Source organism: Ailuropoda melanoleuca, chromosome 9 (assembly GCF_002007445.2).
Source record: "Ailuropoda melanoleuca isolate Jingjing chromosome 9, ASM200744v2, whole genome shotgun sequence".
Lineage (NCBI taxonomy): Eukaryota > Metazoa > Chordata > Mammalia > Carnivora > Ursidae > Ailuropoda > Ailuropoda melanoleuca.
Genome location: NC_048226.1, coordinates 28384454 through 28402624, shown reverse-complemented (window position 1 = coordinate 28402624; position 18171 = coordinate 28384454). Strand labels below are relative to the sequence as shown.

At 34.5% G+C, this 18171-nt stretch overlaps 1 protein-coding gene and 1 pseudogene across 3 annotated transcripts in view; one reads left to right on the top strand and one right to left on the bottom strand.

Moving 5' to 3' along the window:
- Positions 1 to 18171, top strand: part of PEAK1 (pseudopodium enriched atypical kinase 1) — a 287490-nt gene that overhangs the window by 140861 nt on the left and 128458 nt on the right. The window lies entirely within an intron of this gene.
- LOC100473481 overlaps positions 1 to 18171 on the bottom strand; it is a 95817-nt pseudogene that overhangs the window by 36826 nt on the left and 40820 nt on the right.

Below are 18171 nucleotides of genomic sequence, written 5' to 3'. Positions count from 1 at the left end.
CCAAAAAATGCTTGTAACAGGCAAGCCAGTTATTCCCAGTCCTACTGGGACTTTAATTCTGAAGTAATTGACTCCATGTAGTAGCAACAGAACATGGAAGAAAAATATAGTATTATCATTCTGACTTGTATGTTTTGAAGATTAACAATTCTAGCACATGGTCACAGGAAAGCTTATCTAAAATTGCCAAATTGTAAAAATGAAAGGAAACTATTGATCCCTAAGAAACTCATTCTTCTTGGAATCAGGCCCCGGTTTTTGTTTCCTTCCGCTGGTTTGGCATATAGAAAGGAAGGAAAGCATAAAACATTCTGGTGCTATAGCACTCTCTGATGATACATAAAGGGCTATTGTATAACTGGCAGGTAAGTTTCACATGTGGAATGTTTAAAAGGAAACAAGACACAGATGCTTTGTTTAGATGCAAAATGGAGAAATGTAGTCAGTATCTTCATTTCCAAATAAATTTCTTAACTAGTATTTCTATCCATTGCCCATCCACCAAGAATGGAAAATCACTAGGACTCTTGTACTCTTATGTACAGCCTCCCCAAATCACCAGGCAGGTGTCCGAGTTAAAAAAGTGTGCCAACCACAATGAGATAGGATGCCACGTCCACAAGGATGGCTGTAATTTAAAAAAAGTGGGGGGGGGGAAATGGCAGTGTTGGTGAGGATGTGGAGAAATTGGAACTTCATACATTGCTGGTAGGATTGTGAAATGTTTCAGCTGCTGTGAAAGTTAGGTGGTCCCTCAGAAAGTTAAACATGGAATTATCATATGACCCAGGAATCTCACTCCTAGATATATGCTCAAAAGACTTGAAAACAGGGTCTCAAATGTGTGTATACAAAATGTCCATAGCAGCACTGTTCACAATAGTCAAAAGGTGGAAACAAACTAAATATCCATCAAGAGATAAAATCTGAACAAAACTTTGGGCCTATAAATTCAAAAACTTGAATGGCAAAATTTGGAAGACCCAAAATACCAGAGCTCTCAAGAAAAGACAGATAACCTGAATAGCCCTATATAATTAAAGAATTGAATTTGGAATTTAAAACTTTCCACTAAAGAGAATTCTAGGCCCAGATGCCTTTACTGGCAAATCTTACCAGGCATTTAAGGAAGAAATAATATCAATTCTGCACAAACTCAGCCAGGAAATGAAAGAATAAAGAACACTTCCCAACTAATTTTATAAAATCAGTATTATCATGACATCAAAACAAGCTGAAGATAAATACAAAGTTGAAAACTATAGACACAGACTCAAAAATCTTAAAATATTATCAAATAAAAAATAGCAAAATGTAGAAATAAAACATTATGATCTTTAAGTAGGCTTTATCCCGGGAATAGAAGGTTGTTTTAATCTTCAAAAAGAATCTGTGCAATTCACATAGCAACAAAAAGAAAAAAAATGTGATGATCTCAATAGTTAGATACTGCATCAAGTGATGATAAAGAACTCTGAAAAAACTGGGAATAGAAAGAATTTCCTCAACCGGGTAAAGGGCAAATATAAATATCCTATAGCTAATATCATACTTAATGATGAAAAATGGGATGCTCTCCTCTTAATGTAAGAATAAGGCAAGGATGTCAACATTGTACTAGAGGTCATAACCAGTTCTAAAAGGGAAGAAAAAGAAAATAAAAGGAATACCAATTGAATAGGAAGAAATAAGCTCTCTATATTTGCAAATAAAATAATTTTCTGTGTAGAAAAATCCCAAAGAATCTACCCCACCAAATCTGTTATTACTACTAATAAGTAAATTTAGCAGTCACAGGATACAAAAGTCATTATATAAAAATAAATCATATTTCTACATACTAGTAATTAACAATTAGAAGTTGAAATTTTAGAAAACACCATTTATAATGGCAGTATAAAATATGAAATGGGTATAAATTGAATGAAAAATATTCAGCGTCTGTCTGCTGAAAACCTAAAAAGCCCTGATGAAAGAAATCAAAGAAAGTGTTATTAAATGGAGAGGGGTACTGGCTCAACTATTGGAAGAGTCAATATTGTTGACATGTTGGTTCAAATTGTTCTATAAATTGAATGAAAACCCTATCAAAATCCCAGCAGGAACTGTTTTGTAGCAGTAGACAAGCTGATTCTAAAATTTATTTGGACAGGCAAAGGGATAAGAAAAGACCAAACAACTGAATAGAGACAGAATTGGATACTTGGTATCAAGATTTAGTGTAAAACTAAGGTAATCAAACAGTATATGATTATTAAAAGAATACACACATAGATACATGGAAAAGAATAAGCAGTTCAGAAATAGATCTACACATATATGGTAGATTTTTTGACAAAGGTCTGGAAATAATCCAGTGAAGAAAGATTGTTTTCAATAAATAATACTGAGCACTTATTTTTTTAAATTTTTATTTATTTATTTGAGAGAGAGAGAGCATGCAAGCAGGGGGAGCTGTAGAGGAAGAGGGAGAAGCAGACTCCCCCCTGAGCATTGACCCCCATGCAGGACTCAATCCCAGGACCCCAGGATTATGACCTAAGCCTAAGGCAGATGCTTAACCAACTGAGCCACCTAGGCATCCCTAGAATTGAGTATTTAAAAACAAAACCAAAAAGAAACAAAAGGTCATTGGCCCTTGCCTTGACGAGGGCCTCAGAGGTTAATGAAAGAGAGGATGGTAAGAGATTCATCTTGTAAAGGTAGAGAAAGTAGTGTAAGACTGACACAAGAACAGAAACACCAAATGGTGGAAGGAATTATTGGAAACTTGTTTGATCATTTGAGAAGCATTATGCATTATAGGAAATGTGTATATACATTATGAATAAATAAAGATTGATTTAATCCACTAGCATACTATTGACAGAATGCTATGTTAGACTGAAGGGGCATTATATAGGTCCCTTGAGGGAATCCTATATAAACAATAACAGAACATTGATAAGTGCTGTCACACTGGTTGGTGTTAAGGAAACCCAGAGAAGGGGAGTGAGCTCTGAGTCCACTGAAGAATGTTAATTGATTCACTGTCCCTTTGAGGATTTTGAGAAATTGTTGTTAATTTGATAGACAGCTAAAATCCAATATGGGATGTCTTCCATCTACTGCCATTTGAATCAGTGATAATTACCTCAGGCTCAAAGAATAGACAAAGTGAAGGAACCTGATGTGGTTTCCTTTTATCTTTCCTTTTAGCTGTCATTTGATCTGCTTTAAAGTGGGTAGTCTCTCTCTTGCTTCCAGTTGCTGGCCATTCTGTGCAGTTTCTATCACACAAGGAAAGCAGCAAAGGAATTTTTTCAAAGACTGCCAAAACTGTAGGAATGAAAGATCATCTCCCATAAAAGAGTCTCCATGATACTCCACACACATGGAGAAGTTGGAGTTGCATGTGATCACTTTGGCCAACCTTCTGTGGGTTTCTAATGTACGTTCCCTTCTCTTTTGAAGGATAATTCATTGCAACTTGTACTCACACTTTTCCTAAAACAAGTACGCCTTTTATTCTCCCCCAGTCTTCTATCGCTTAGCAAGAGCGTTGGTGGAAATTGCTTTTCCATAAAAAGAACTGTGCCACCTACTCTTCAAATGCCACTGATTAAGAAAATCATTGATTTTTTTTCCCTTGGGGAATAAATTAGCCTTTCCCCTGAGAGTAGAAAAAAATAAGTAATGGGATGTAAAGAATAAAGATGGCTGTGTGTGATGAGGAAAATGTTTATGCAGTTGCCATGGAAATAGCATGTAGGCATTCAAACCAGGAGCTTGTGATATCTCTGTATTTGTCAAATATAAATCAGATATGAGTAGCATTCATTCTCATTCTTGGCTCAGATTTAGTCCAACATGTGTGGTTGTGTAAAATATGTTCCTATTTTAGCATATTTGCTTAATATTTGCAGGAAATGGCAACACCAGGGCTGCCATCTTTTAAGATCATATATTTGAGGCATAGAGGTGGTGATTCTCAGCAAATGCTTCCTAAATTGCTATTTGTTATAGCATTATCAGAGTGCCCACAGCTGGACTTTCCTATGACACTCATAATTAACAGAGCTAATTAATTTTTTCTTAGTGAAACATGCATAACGTTGGACCTAATTTGTATTGGCTAATTATTTGTGAGTGATGTCAAATTCTGAAAATGCCTAGTTTGAGACTTTATTCTTAATGTATTTCACACGTGGAATAAAATGCAACAGACATTGTTTCTGAACTACTGTTACACTTTTCTGTCAGACATCAGTTAGCCTTTAATTTCATCCTTTATAAGTGAGGCATGATAGAAATCTAGAGAGAGCATATATGAATTTTGAGAATACAGAGAATTTGACATAATTTTCCACAGCTTAAACTTTTTCCACTAATTCCAGAGATAATACAGACAATGCAAACACTGCCTTTTAATGGGCACACGAGCCAGAACAGTAAGAAAATCTAGAAATGATTAGAATATGCTCTATTCGTGGAAGATAGTGTGTTACCTATTTAATTCCAGTACCCCATCCTTCTATGCCAACTTTGTTAGCCATTTCATAGCCCATAAGTTTATCTTTACCCTGTGTGTTTTCTCAGATTTCCTCTGAGACATATTATGTACTTTGTAAGCCAATGGCCTAAAGGTTTACTTTCTTATTAAAGCAGTAATTGCTTATATGGTCCAATACGTATAACAGTAATTTAATGAGACCAAATAGTTACACAGATGGAACAGTGAGAAAGTACTAATCAGAATTTTTCAGAGGAAACGAGTTTTAAGTCAGAATTTGAAGATAAAAGCCCTTTCTGAGGTCATTTTGAGAACATATTTCAAAAGTTTTAAAAATAAAAATACCTGTATTATTTAAAGAGACAAAGATGTTTGCAAGAATTACATTTGGAGGCTGTCTTCACTAAAGCATGTTTATATTAGATAAAATTTGGAAACAAATATCAAAATACGAAGGAATGGATAAATAATTTTAGGATAAATCAAGAAAAAGAAAACATGCTGCCATTTAAAATAATGTATTGAGGGGCGCCTGGGTGGCACAGCGGTTAAGCGGCTGCCTTCGGCTCAGGGCGTGATCCCGGCGTTATGGGATCGAGCCCCACATCAGGCTCTTCCGCTGTGGGCCTGCTTCTTCCTCTCCCACTCCCCCTGTTTGTGTTCCCTCTCTCGCTGGCTGTTTCTCTCTCTGTCAAATAAAATAAATAAATAAATAAATAAATAAATAAATAAATAAATAAATAAAATAATGTATTGAAGATTACATATTGATATGGAAAAATAATCATGATATGTTGTTCAATGGGAAAAACAGGATTTTATTTGAATTTCTATTAAATCTGTAGATCATTTTGGAGAAAATTAGCATCTTTACTATATCGGGTCTTACAGTTAAATAGTATGTCTCTCCATTTATTTGGGTCTTTGATTTCTTTCATTTGCATTTTATAGTTCTTAGCATACAGTTGCTGTACCTGTTTTCTTAGACTTGTACACGAGGATTTCATTTTTCTTTTTTGGGGGGGAGCTGTTCTAAAAGGTATTTTTAAATTTTGATTTCCATTTGTATATTGCTTATATATAGAAATGCAATTAATTTTTGTATGGTGACCTTGTATCCTGCAATCTTACCATACTCATTTATTAATTTTAAGAGGTTTCTTTATAGGTTCTTCGGGATTTTCTGTGTATACAACTGCATGTCATCTGCAAATTGGCACAGTTTTAGTTCTTCATAATCTGCATGTTTTTTATTTTCTTTTGCCTTATTGCACTGTGTAGGACTTACAGGATACTGAAATAGGAATAATGAGAGTGGGCATCCTTGTCTTGTTGTTTATTTGGATGGAAAGGCAGTTTTTTTTACTGTTAAGTATGATGTTAGCTGTTGGTTTTTGTAGATGCCCTTTAATCATGTTAAAGAAGTTCTACTCTTAGTTTTCTCAGAGTTTTCAATATAGTGGGTGTTGAGTTTTGTCAATTAAATTTTATCTATCAATTGATATGAACATGTAGATTTTCTTCTTTGGGCCATTAATATGGTGGGTTACATTGATTAATATTTTAATACTGAACTAAGCTTACATTCCTAGGATGAACCCCACTTGTTTTTGGTACATTATTCTTTTCATATATTACTGGATTCAATTTGCTAATATTTAGCTAAGACTTTTTTTTAAGATTTTATTTATTTATTTTTGAGAGAAAGAGCATGAGTGGGGAGAGAAGCAGACAGGTAGGGAGAGAGGGAGAAATCTGAAGTAGACTCTAAGCACAGAGCCCCACGAGGGGCTTGATCTCACAACCACAAGATCATGACCTAAGGCGAAACCGAGAGTCTGACGCTTAACTGACTGAGCCACCCAGGCACCCCCGTTGCTTAGAGTTTTTATATTTATGCTCATGAGGAATATTGGTCTACTTTTGATTGATTGATTTTGGGAATTGTGTGCTGTTTTGCTGGTTTTGGCATCAGAGTAAAGCAGATCTCAAAAAATCAGTTGGAAATATTCCCTCCTCTTCTACTTTCTAGAATACAATGTCTGGAATTGGTATTATTTCTTCTTGAAATGTTTGTAGAAATCGAGAGTAAAACCATCTACTCCTTAGATGTTTTGTTTTGTTTTGTTTGTGGGAGGCTTTTAACTATAAATTCAATGCCTTTTATAGTTACAGGGCTATTTAGGTTATCTGTTTTTATCTGAGGTAAGTTTTGATAGCTTGTGATTTTTCAAGAGATTGATCTATTTTATCTAAGTTGTGAAATTTAAGGGTGTAGAATTGCTCATACTGTTCCCCTTTTATCTTTTTTTAATATCTGTAAGGTCTGTAGTGGTAGCTTTCATTCCTAATATTGGTAATGTCTGTTTTCTCTTTGTCAGCCTCACTAGAAATTTATACCTTTATTAATATTTTTGAAGAATCAGCTTTAAGTTTTATTGTTTTTTTCTTTTCTATTTCAGTTGTTTCTGCCCTTAGCTTTTTCCCCTCCCCCCCAATTTCTGCAAGCTTTGGGTTTATTTTTGTTGTGTTCTATTTCTTTTTAAGATTTTATTTATTTATTTGTCAGAGAGAGACAGAGAGCACGAGCAGGCAGAGGGAGAAGCAGGCTCCCCGCTGAGCAGGGAGGCCAGTGCCAGACCCTGGACCCTGGGGTCATGACCTGAGCCAAAGGCAGCTGCTTAACTGACTGAGCCACCCAGGTGTCCCTACTTGTTTAAAGATATTTGAGAGAGAGAAAGAGCGAGCAAGCAAGGGAGGGGCAGAGGGGGAGAGAGAATCCTCAAGCAGACTCCCTGCTGAATGCAGGCTCAATCCCAGGACCCTGAGATCATGACCTGAGCCAAAATCAGGACTCAGGTGCTTAACTGACTGACCCACCCAGGTGCAACTGTCATATTCTGATTTTTATGGTAGAATCTTAGATTATTAAATTATTAGTTTGAGACTTTCCTTTTTAATATATCCATTTAATACTATAACTTTCCCTGTAAGTACTGCTTTAACTGCATCCCACAAATTTAGAAATTTTGTAATTTATTTTTGTTCAGTTCAAAATATTTTCTAATTTCCCTTTAATCTTCCTCTTTGAATCAAGGATTATTTAGACAACTTCCAAGTGTTTGGAGAATTTCCTGTTATCTTTCTGTTATTTTCTGTTTTTTATGGTCAGAGAACATTCTTTATGATTTCTGTTCTTTTAACTATCTTAAGATTTCTTTCATGACCTAGGTTATGGTGTATCTTGGTAAATGTTTCATGTACACTTGCAAAGAATGTATATTCTGCTGTTGTTGGATAAAGGATTCTATAAATGTCAATTAGTTTCTGTTGGTTGATAGTATTGTTTAGCCTTTCTGTATACTTACTGATTTTTTTGTCCGCTGTTTGCTGAGAGAGGAGTATTGGAAGTTTCCAACTGTAATTGTGGGTTTATCTATTTCTTCTTTCAGTTTTGTCAGTTTTTGCTTCTTATATTTTGAATCACTCTTGTTAGATTCATACATATTTAAGAGTCATTATACTTTCTTGGTGAATTGACATTTTTATCATTATATAAGGTTTCTCTTTATCCCTGTCAATTTTCTTTACTTTGAAGTTTACTTTGATAATATAACCACTTCAGCTTTATTTTGATTAGTGCTTTTGTTTTATATTTTTCCTTCTTTTTAATTTTAACGTGCCTATATCATTATATTTGAAATGAGTTTCTTGTAGATACCAAATAATTAGGTCATGAATTTTTGAAATCCATTCTCATAGTCTCTTTTAAATGATGTGTTTATACTATTTTATAGTATGCATAATATTTGCATCTAATGTAATTGACATGTTCGAATTTAGGTCTACGATTTATTTTCTGTTTATTCCACTGTTTTGTTTTATTTATTTCTTTATTTATTATTTATGTTATGTTATGTTAGTCATCATTAGTTTTTGTTTTCCATACTGTTTTCCCTTTCCTGCCTTATTTGAGCATCTTTTGGTTTTCTATTTAATTTACGTATTGTGTTTTTTACTGTATTTGGGTTTTTTTAAATTTAATTTTTTATTTGACAGAGAGAGAGAGCACAAGCAGGCAGAGCAGCAGGCAGAGGGAGAAGCAGGCTCCCCGCTGAGCAGAGAGCCCAACACGGGGCACTATAAGAGGACCCTAGGATCATGACCTGAGCTGAAGGCAGATGCTTAACCGACTGAGCCACCCAGGCACCCCTACTATATGTCTGTAGAAAAAAAAAATTAGTATGCTCTAGGGATTACAATGTACATATTAACCTTTTTATAGTCTACTCAGAATCAATATTTTACCACTTCAAGTAAAATGTAGAAATCATATCACTATATAGCTGGCTTTATCCCCCCCACCTCCCCATTTTAGGTTATAGTTACCTTATATATTACATTATATGCATTGAAGACTCTATCAGACAATATTAGAATTTTTGCTTTTACCTGTCAAACATATTTTAATGAATTCAAAAGGAGAATAGTCTGTTATATTTATCCAAATATTTACCATTTCTCTTTCTCATTGTTTTTAATTTTCTGAATTCCATCTGATAACATTTCTCCTTGTCTGAAGAACAGAAAAAACAATTCTTTTGTAGCATATCTGCTGGTTACCTTTTCTCTTGGTCTCCTTCATCTAAAGTGTATATTTGACCTTCATATCTGAAGAACATTTTTGTTAAATATAGAATTCTTGCTTGACAGTTCTTTCCCTTCAGCGCTTTAAAAATATTGTGCCATTTCATCTGATCTCATGATTTCTTTTTTTTTTTTTTTAAGATTTTATTTATTTATTCGACAGAGATAGAGACAGCCAGCAAGAGAGGGAACACAAGCAGGGGGAGTGGGAGAGGAAGAAGCAGGCTCATAGTGGAGGAGCCTGATGTGGGGCTCGATCCCATAACGCCGGGATCACGCCCTGAGCTGAAGGCAGACGCTTAACCGCTGTGCCACCCAGGCACCCCTGATCTCATGATTTCTGATGAGAAATTCATAGTCATTCAAATCAGTTCCCTAAAAGTGTTGTTTTTCTTTGACTAGCTTCAACCTATGTTTGTTTTTCGTTTTCATCAGTTTTCTTAGGATGTCCTGATGTAGATTTCTTTAGACTTATCTTTTGTTGAGTTCAGTGAGCTTTTTCAATCTGTGGGTTTATGTCTTTTGCCAAATTTGGGAATTTTTTAGACATTATTTCTTCCAATGTTTTTTTAGCCCTTAATCTTTTTCTTTTCCTTTTGGGAAACTACTAACATAGATGATGGACCTTTGGTTATTTTCCCACAAGTCCCTGAGGCTCTCTTGATTTTTAAAAAAACTTATTTCTCTTTATTGTTCGGATTGAATTGTATAATTTCTATTAAATAGTCCTCAAGCTAACTGACGCTTTCCTTTTATCATCTACTACTCAGCCCTCCCAGTGAATTTCTTCATTTAAAATGTATTTTTCAACAAAAACCATAGACATGAGTAAGAAAAATAGGAAGTACGGAAGCAAAAAAAAAAATTTAAAGTATATCTGTAAAAATCAGTCAAGAGAAACACAAAGTAAAAGGATGTAAAGGATGATACCAAATATGTGAAACGTGGCGGGGAGAGGAGTAAAGAATGAGTTCAAAATTAAGTGAACATCAGTTTAATATATACTGTTTTATGTAGAAGATCTTATATATAAACCAAATGGTAGCCACAAATCAAAAAAACACTGATATGCAAAGCATAAAGAGTAAGAAACCCAAGTATATCACTAAACAAAACCAGCAAACTGTGAAAGGGAGAACGAGAAGAAAGGATCAGAGAAAAAATACAAAAACAACCACAAAACAAGTAACAAAGTGGCAATAAATACATATCAATAATTACTTCGAATGTAAATGGACTAAATTCTCCAATCAAGAGACATAGAGTGAGAGGGGCACCTGGGTGGCACAGCGGTTGGGCATCTGCCTTTGGCTCAGGGCGTGATCCCAGCATTGTGGGATCGAGCCCCACATCGGGCTCCTCTGCTATGAGCCTGCTTCCTCTCCCACTCCCCCTGCTTGTGTTCCCTCTCTCGCTGGCTGTCTCTGTCTCTATAGAATAAATAAAATCTTAAAAAAATAAAAATTAAAAAAAAAGAGACATAGGGTGAGAGTAGATAAAAAAATGAAACATATATATATATACACACTGCCTATAAGAGACTCATGTCAGACCTAAATACACCTGCAGATTGAAAGTGAGGGGATGGAGAAACATTTATCATGCAAATGGATGTCAAAAGAAAGCAGAGTAGCAATGCTTATATTGTGGAAAATAGACTTCAAGACAAAGTCTGTAAAGAGACAAAGAAGGACATGTATAATAATAAAAGGGACAATCCAACAAGAAAATATAACACTTGTAAATATTTATGCGTTCAACATGAGAGCACCCAAATACATAAAATAGTTAATAACAAACATATAAAGAAATAGATAATAATACAATAATAGTAGGGGACTTTAACACCTACTTACATTAATGGACAGATCATCTAAACAAAATCAAGATGGAAACAGTGGCTTTGAATGACACACTGGACCAGAAGGATTTAACAGATACATTCAGAACATTCCATCTGAAAATGGTAGAAAATGCATTCTTTTCAAGTGCACATGGAACAGTCTCCAGAATAGATGACATATTAGACCACAAAGTAAGCCTCAACGAATTCAAAAAGATTGAAGAAGTCATACCATGCATCTTTTCTGACCACAGTGCTATGAAATTAGAAATCAACCACAAGAGGGGCGCCTGGGTGGCACAGCGGTTAAGCATCTGCCTTCGGCTCAGGGCGTGATCCCGGCGTTATGGGATCGAGCCCCTCATCAGGGTCCTCTGCTATGAGCCTGCTTCTTCCCACTCCCCCTGTTTGTGTTCCCTCTCTCGCTGGCTGTCTCTATCTCTGTCAAATAAATAAATAAATAAAATCTTTAAAAAAAAAGAGAGAAAAAATCAACCACAAGAAGAAACATGGAAACACCACAAATACATGGAGGTTAAATAACATGCTACTAAACAATGAATGGGTCAACTAAGAAATCAAAGAAGAAATCAAAAATTACCTGGAGAGAAATGGAAATGAAACCACAGTGATTCAAAATCTTTGGGATGCAGGAAAAGTGGTTCTAAGGAAAGTTTATAAAATACAGGCCTACCTCAGGGAGCAGGAAAAATCTCAAATGAATAACCTAACCTTACAGCTTAAGGAAGCTAGACAAAGAACAAATAAAGGAAGGAACTGATAAAGATTAGAATTTGAGACCCATGTTGGGGGCAGAAATTACTTTTAAAAAAGCAGAAATAAATGATATAAAAACAAACAAAAACATTAACAGAGGTCAATGAAACCAGAAACTAAAAAAAAAATAATAATAAAACAAATCAGTGAAATCAGGAGCTAGTTCTTTGAAAAGATCAACAAAATTGATAAATCTCTATCTAGACTCATAAACAAAAAGTAAGAGAGAGAAAGGACTCAAATAAAAATCACCAATGAAAGAGGAAATATAACAACCAATACCACAGAAGTATGAACAGTTTTAAGAGAATATTGTGAAAAACTATATGCCAAAAAATTAGACAACCTAGAAGAAATGGATAAATTCCTAGAAACATATAACCTACCAAAACTGAAACAGGAAGGAATAAAAAATTTGAATGGACTGATTACCAGCAAGGAGATTGAATCAGTAATCAAAAAACTCCCAACAAACAAAAGTCCCATGACCAGACGGCTTCAGAGGGAAATTCCACTAAACATTTTTTTTAATCAAACATTCAAAGAAGAGTTAATACCCGTTCTAATCAAACTATTTCAAAAATAGAAGAAGGAAAACTTCCAAATTCATTCTATGAGGCAAGTATCACCCTGAAACCAAAACCAGGTAAAGATACCATGAAAAAAGAGAACTTCAGGCCAATATCTCTGATGAACATAGATGTAAAAATCCTCAACAAAATATCAGCAAACAGAATCTAACAATACATTAAAAAGCATCATTCACCAGAGTCAAGTGGGATTTATTCCCACGATGCAAGGGTGGTTCAATATTCACAATTCAATTAACATGATGATTGAATTGATTGATCAACACATCAATAAGAAAAAAGGTTAAGAGCCATATAATCATTTCAGTAGAAGCAGAAAAAGCATTTGACAAAGCACAACATCCATTCATGATAAAAACCTTCAACAAAGTAGGTTTAGTGGGAATATATCTCAATATAATAAAGGCCATATATGAAAAACCCACAGCTAATATCCTCAATGGGGAAAAACTGAGAGTTTTCCCTCTAAGGTCAGAAACAAGACAATGATGTCCACTCTCACCACTTCTATTCAACATAGTACTGGAAGTCCTAGCCACAGCAGTTAGACAACAAAGAGAAATAAAAGGCATCTGAGTTGTAAGGAAGAAGTAAAACTTTCACTCTTTGTAGATGACATGAATCCGTATATAGAAAACACTAAAGACTCCACCAAAAAGCTATTAGAACTGATAAACGAATTCGGTATATTTGTAGGATACAAAATTAATGTACAGAAATCTGTTGCATTTCTATACACTAATAATGAAACAGCAGAAAGAGAAATCAAGAAAACAATCCTATTACAATTTCACCAAAAATAATACAATACCTACAAATAAACCTAGAGGTGAATGACTGTACTCTGAAAAGTATAAAATAGTGATGAAGGAACTTGAAGCCAATACAAAAATAGACATTCCATGCTCATGGATTAGAAAAACAAATATTGTCAAAATGTCTATAATACCCAAAGCAGTCTACACATTTAATGCAATTCCTGTCAAAATACCAAAAGCAGTTTTTACAGAACTACAACAAAAAATCCTAAAATTTAATGGAACTACAAAAGACCCCAAATTGCCAAAGCAATTTTGAAAAATAAAAGCAAACCTGGAAGTATTATATCGCAATGCTGTAGTAATCAAGACAGTATAGTACTGTCACAAAAATAGAAACATAGATCAATGGAACAGAATAGAAAGCCCATTATAAACCCACAATTATATGGTCAATTAATCTTTGATAAAGCAGGAAAGAATATCAATGGGAAAAAGACAGTCTCTTTAACAAATGGTGGTGAGAATGCTGGTCAGCTTCGTGCAAAAAAATGAAAAACTGGACCACTTTCTTTAACCATGCACAAAAATAAGTTAAAAATGGATTAAAAACCTAAATGTGATACCTGAAACCATAAAAATCCTATAAGAGAGCACAGGCAGTAATTTCTCTGCCATCAGCCATAGCATAATTTTTCTACATATGTCTCCTGAAGCGAGGGATTAATAAAAGCAAAAATAAACTATTGGGACCACATCAAAATAAAAAGCTTCTGCACAGTGAAGGAAACAATCAACAAAACTGAAAAGCAGCCTACTGACTGGGAGAAGATATTTGCAAATGATGTATCTGATAAAGAGTTAGTATCCAAAATATATGAAGAACTTAAAATTAAGTCAATGCCCCAACACCAAATAATCCAATTATAAAAGATTTCCAGAAGAAATGAACAGACATTTCTCCAAAAAAGACATCCAGATGGTCAATAGATACATGAAAAGACACATCCAGATGCTCAACATCACTCATTATTAAGAAAATTCAAATCAAATCTATATTAGCTATCATCTCACATATGTCAAAATGGCTAAAACAAAAAAAAACCATATGAAATGACAAGTGTTGGCAAGGATGTGGAGAAAAAAGAACCCTGGTGCACTGTTGGTGGGAATGCAAACTGGTGCAGCCACTGTGGAAAACAGTGTAAAGATCCCTCAAAAAGTTAAAAATAGAGCTACCCTATGATCCAGTAATCATGGTACTGCTTATTTCCCCCAAAAGTTGCAAAATCACTAATCCAGTACTTTTACAGTACTGTAAATAATGGTACTTTTAATTCTATTCCTTTTGTCCATCCTTGTGTCATTACCATGCTATTTTGATTACTGTAGCTTTGTAATAACTTTTGAATTTGGGAACTGTGAGTCTTCCAACTTTGTTTTTGCTTTTTCAGGATTTTCTTGGTTATTCAGGATCCCTTCAGATTCCATTTGAATTTTATAGGCAGCTAGTCGATTTCTACATAAAGCTAGTTGATTTCTACATAAAGCACAGTGAAGATTATGATATAGATTCCATTGAATCACTAGATCAATTTGGGGAATATTGCCATTTTTACAATATTAAGTTTTTCAATCCATGAACATGGGATTTTTTTTTCCTTTATTTAGGTTTCTTTTCATTCCTTTCATTAATGTTTTGTGGTTTTTAGTATACAGTCTTGCACTTCCTTGGTTTATTTGTAAGGGTTTTTTTGATGCTATTATAAATAGAATTCTTTTCTTTTTTTTTCTTTTTTTTTTCTTAAAGATTTTATTTATTTATTCAAAAGAGACAGAGACAGCCAGCGAGAGAGGGAACACAAGCAGGGGGAGTGGGAGAGGAAGAAGCAGGCTCATAGCGAAGGAGCCTGATGTGGGGCTCGATCCCAGATCGCCGGGACCACGCCCTGAGCCGAAGGCAGACGCCCAACTGCTGTGCCACCCAGGTGCCCCTATAAGTGGAATTATTTTCTTAATTTCATTTTCTGGTTGTTCATGTTTCGTATATAAACATACAACTGTTTTTTTTTTTTATACATTGATCTTGTATCCTGTAACTTTGCAAAATTTGTTTATTACCTCCAATGGTGTCTATGTGTGTGTTCTTTAGAATTTTCTATTAATAAGATCATGTGATCTGTAAGTAAAGATAATTTTACTTCCCCCTTCTCAATTTGGCTTTTTTTTTCCCCTTGCCTAATTTCCCTGGCTAGAACTTCCAGGACAGTATTGAATAAAGTAGTGAAAATGGGAATCCTTGTCTTGCTCTTGATCTCAGGGGAAAAGCTTTCAGTCTTCCACCACTGACTATATAATACCATCTATTGTTTTTGCATAAATGTCTCTTATTGTGTTTTTCACTCTCACTTTTAAGGTATTCCAGTTCCAGTTACTCCACATCCTTTCCAGCATTTGGTATTGTTGCATTGTATCATTTTAGTCAGTAGGTAGTGGTGTTTTATTAGAATTTTAATTTGCTTTTCACTGATGACTAATACATTGAACACTTTTCCATGTGCTTTCGGCCATAGCATTTGTTTTTGAGGGCCTCTCTTACGTTAAAAATCAGTGTCTTATAGTTTACCATGTAAATTTATATTGAATACAGCAGGAGTTGGGCCCCCTTAATGTTTAGTTTAGCCCCTTAGCTTTTAGTACTGCTGTGGATCATTTTTCTAGTAACGGTTTGAAAAATTTAGGCCTATTATATAATGTTCATATGAACATTAAAAATTTATGAACATTTAAACATTTAAAGAGCCAGGAGAAAATAATTTTTCTTTATTGTTGATAGGTGAATAATTATAGCTGTTAGAAGGCTTAAAACTTTTTAAAGAATTTAGATGGATATTACTTATCAAGAAGTTGTGTTATGCCAAGGGCATACTTGTGCTTCTGAATGATACAAATGATAAAGGTATGCGCATTTACTCGTCAGCAAATGGATATCATTGTGTTTGGCTAATCATCTAAACATCCCTGAAAATGAAGCTATCTCCACCTGGCTGTAATTAGGGTTGGATTGTTTTATGGGTCAGACACACTAAAGTTGCTTTAATTTCTGGGTCCCACACATCTTTCTAGTTATTCTGCTCATTTTCTGCAACTTCAAAGTGCTCATCCATTTCTCACAAAATATTTGAACTAGTACAAACAGAAATATATAACCAGGTTGCCATAATATTAGCATTTTTACTCTCAGATATTGAAATGTAGGATTGGAGAATGGCTCAGAAACCTTGAGAGTTGTCCTTTGAAAAGAATTGCATTGAAGTAAGGATGATAAAAGAGCCCAGGGGGCACAATAAAATGTGACAGGAACACTGTAAATTCCATAATCTCTCTCAGTTTGGAATATCTGGCAGTAATTGTCTACTCCTATGAAGTTTTGTGACATTTGGAATTAAATTTTAGTCATTGTAAGATTTTAGCATATGGAGGGATATCCTGTTTTACTTGATCTGTTTTTTAGTGGCATGATTTTTGTCTGCTTACTTGTAAATGACTTTAGGAGAGCTAACATTTTTTTAACATTTGTTATTTGCCTTGCATGGTACTAGTCTCTCTTATATCATCTCTAATCCTCACTGCAATCTTGTAAACCCAATTTACAGATGAAACAAAGTCTCAAAACATTATTTCTTGCCTAAGCTCACAGAGCATAGTAAGTGTTGATTTGAACTCAAACACATCTGATCCTAAAGCTTGTAGTTTTTCTACTGTATTAGTGGTTCTCACTCCATTCCAATTAAAATAGAATTTCTGGAGTTAGATTTTAATGTTTGAGCAGCAATTCCAGGTCAATAATATGCATTTAGGGTTAGAAACCTCTGAATACCATCCTGTGCTTACTATTATAAGACTATACTTCAGTAGAAGGGAGAGCATAGTACAAGAAAATGTTTTCCTTTAAAAATATGTGCAGTGTTGTCCATTTATCTCTGCCAAAACGTATCTATTTGAAACTTCAGTGGTAGGTGGTATACTGAGAACATGCTGAAGCTTCCCTTTGCTACTTCACAGTTTTAAAAATAATCCTTCTTTTCCCTTCCAAAAATATACAGTATCAATTGAACACAACTGTGAAAGGAAACAAAAAAGAGCAAAACTGGCCAAAATTTATGGAGAACTCTTTAAAAATGGGATTGGAATGCAGATAAGAACCATAATCTGAACCAGGAATGTAATACTGGATAATATATGACTATAGGGATACTTTATGTCTAGCTTGCTGGACAAGCAGACATATGGATCTACCTCTCCCCATCTTCATTCTTCCTTGGTGTATGATGCGAAAACAGGCTTTGTGGGTGTTTTAAAAACCAAAGCAGTGCCCCAGTGTTGTCAATATCCAAAAAGGATAGTGGGCCCCCAAAATACTAGTTATCCGTGTTTACTACCCGGTGAAAAATTTTGACCCTTTCCTTTAAAAAAAAAAAAAAAGTTGCTCTAGTGACATACATCAGTCACAGACTAACAGGATATCTCTAAAGCCTAAACAAGGATAAGCCCATAACCCAAAATCATGAAATATTTAAAGGAAACTAATATTATGAAGGAGAAGGTACCAAACTGTATAAAGGGAAGGACTCAAGGAATCAAAACTAATAGAGAAAGCAATACAGAACTTGAGGATAAAAATAGAGACATCAAGTTCATTTTAAAGAAATGGCGCTGCATTCATTTTAAAAAGAAAATTCTAGAGCCTTTTGACATTAAGAACAGTTTAAAAGGAAGGACAGAGAATTGGGAAGGAAAACAGTAAATTGAGAGACATGGAGTTATCCATTCATCTCTATTCATGCACAGAGAGATGTGTGAAATGATATTCAACTCATGTTAACACTTTTTCCTTCTGGGTAATGGATATTGGTTGGTTTGTTGCTTACTATTTTGTACTTGTATGTATTACTTAAATTTTTTATAGAAGCATTTTATAAAAATTAAGTTATTTTCTTAAATAAATGAATTAAATAATTGAGTTAAAGATTTTTTTTAAGAATGATAAAAATCAAAGGAAAG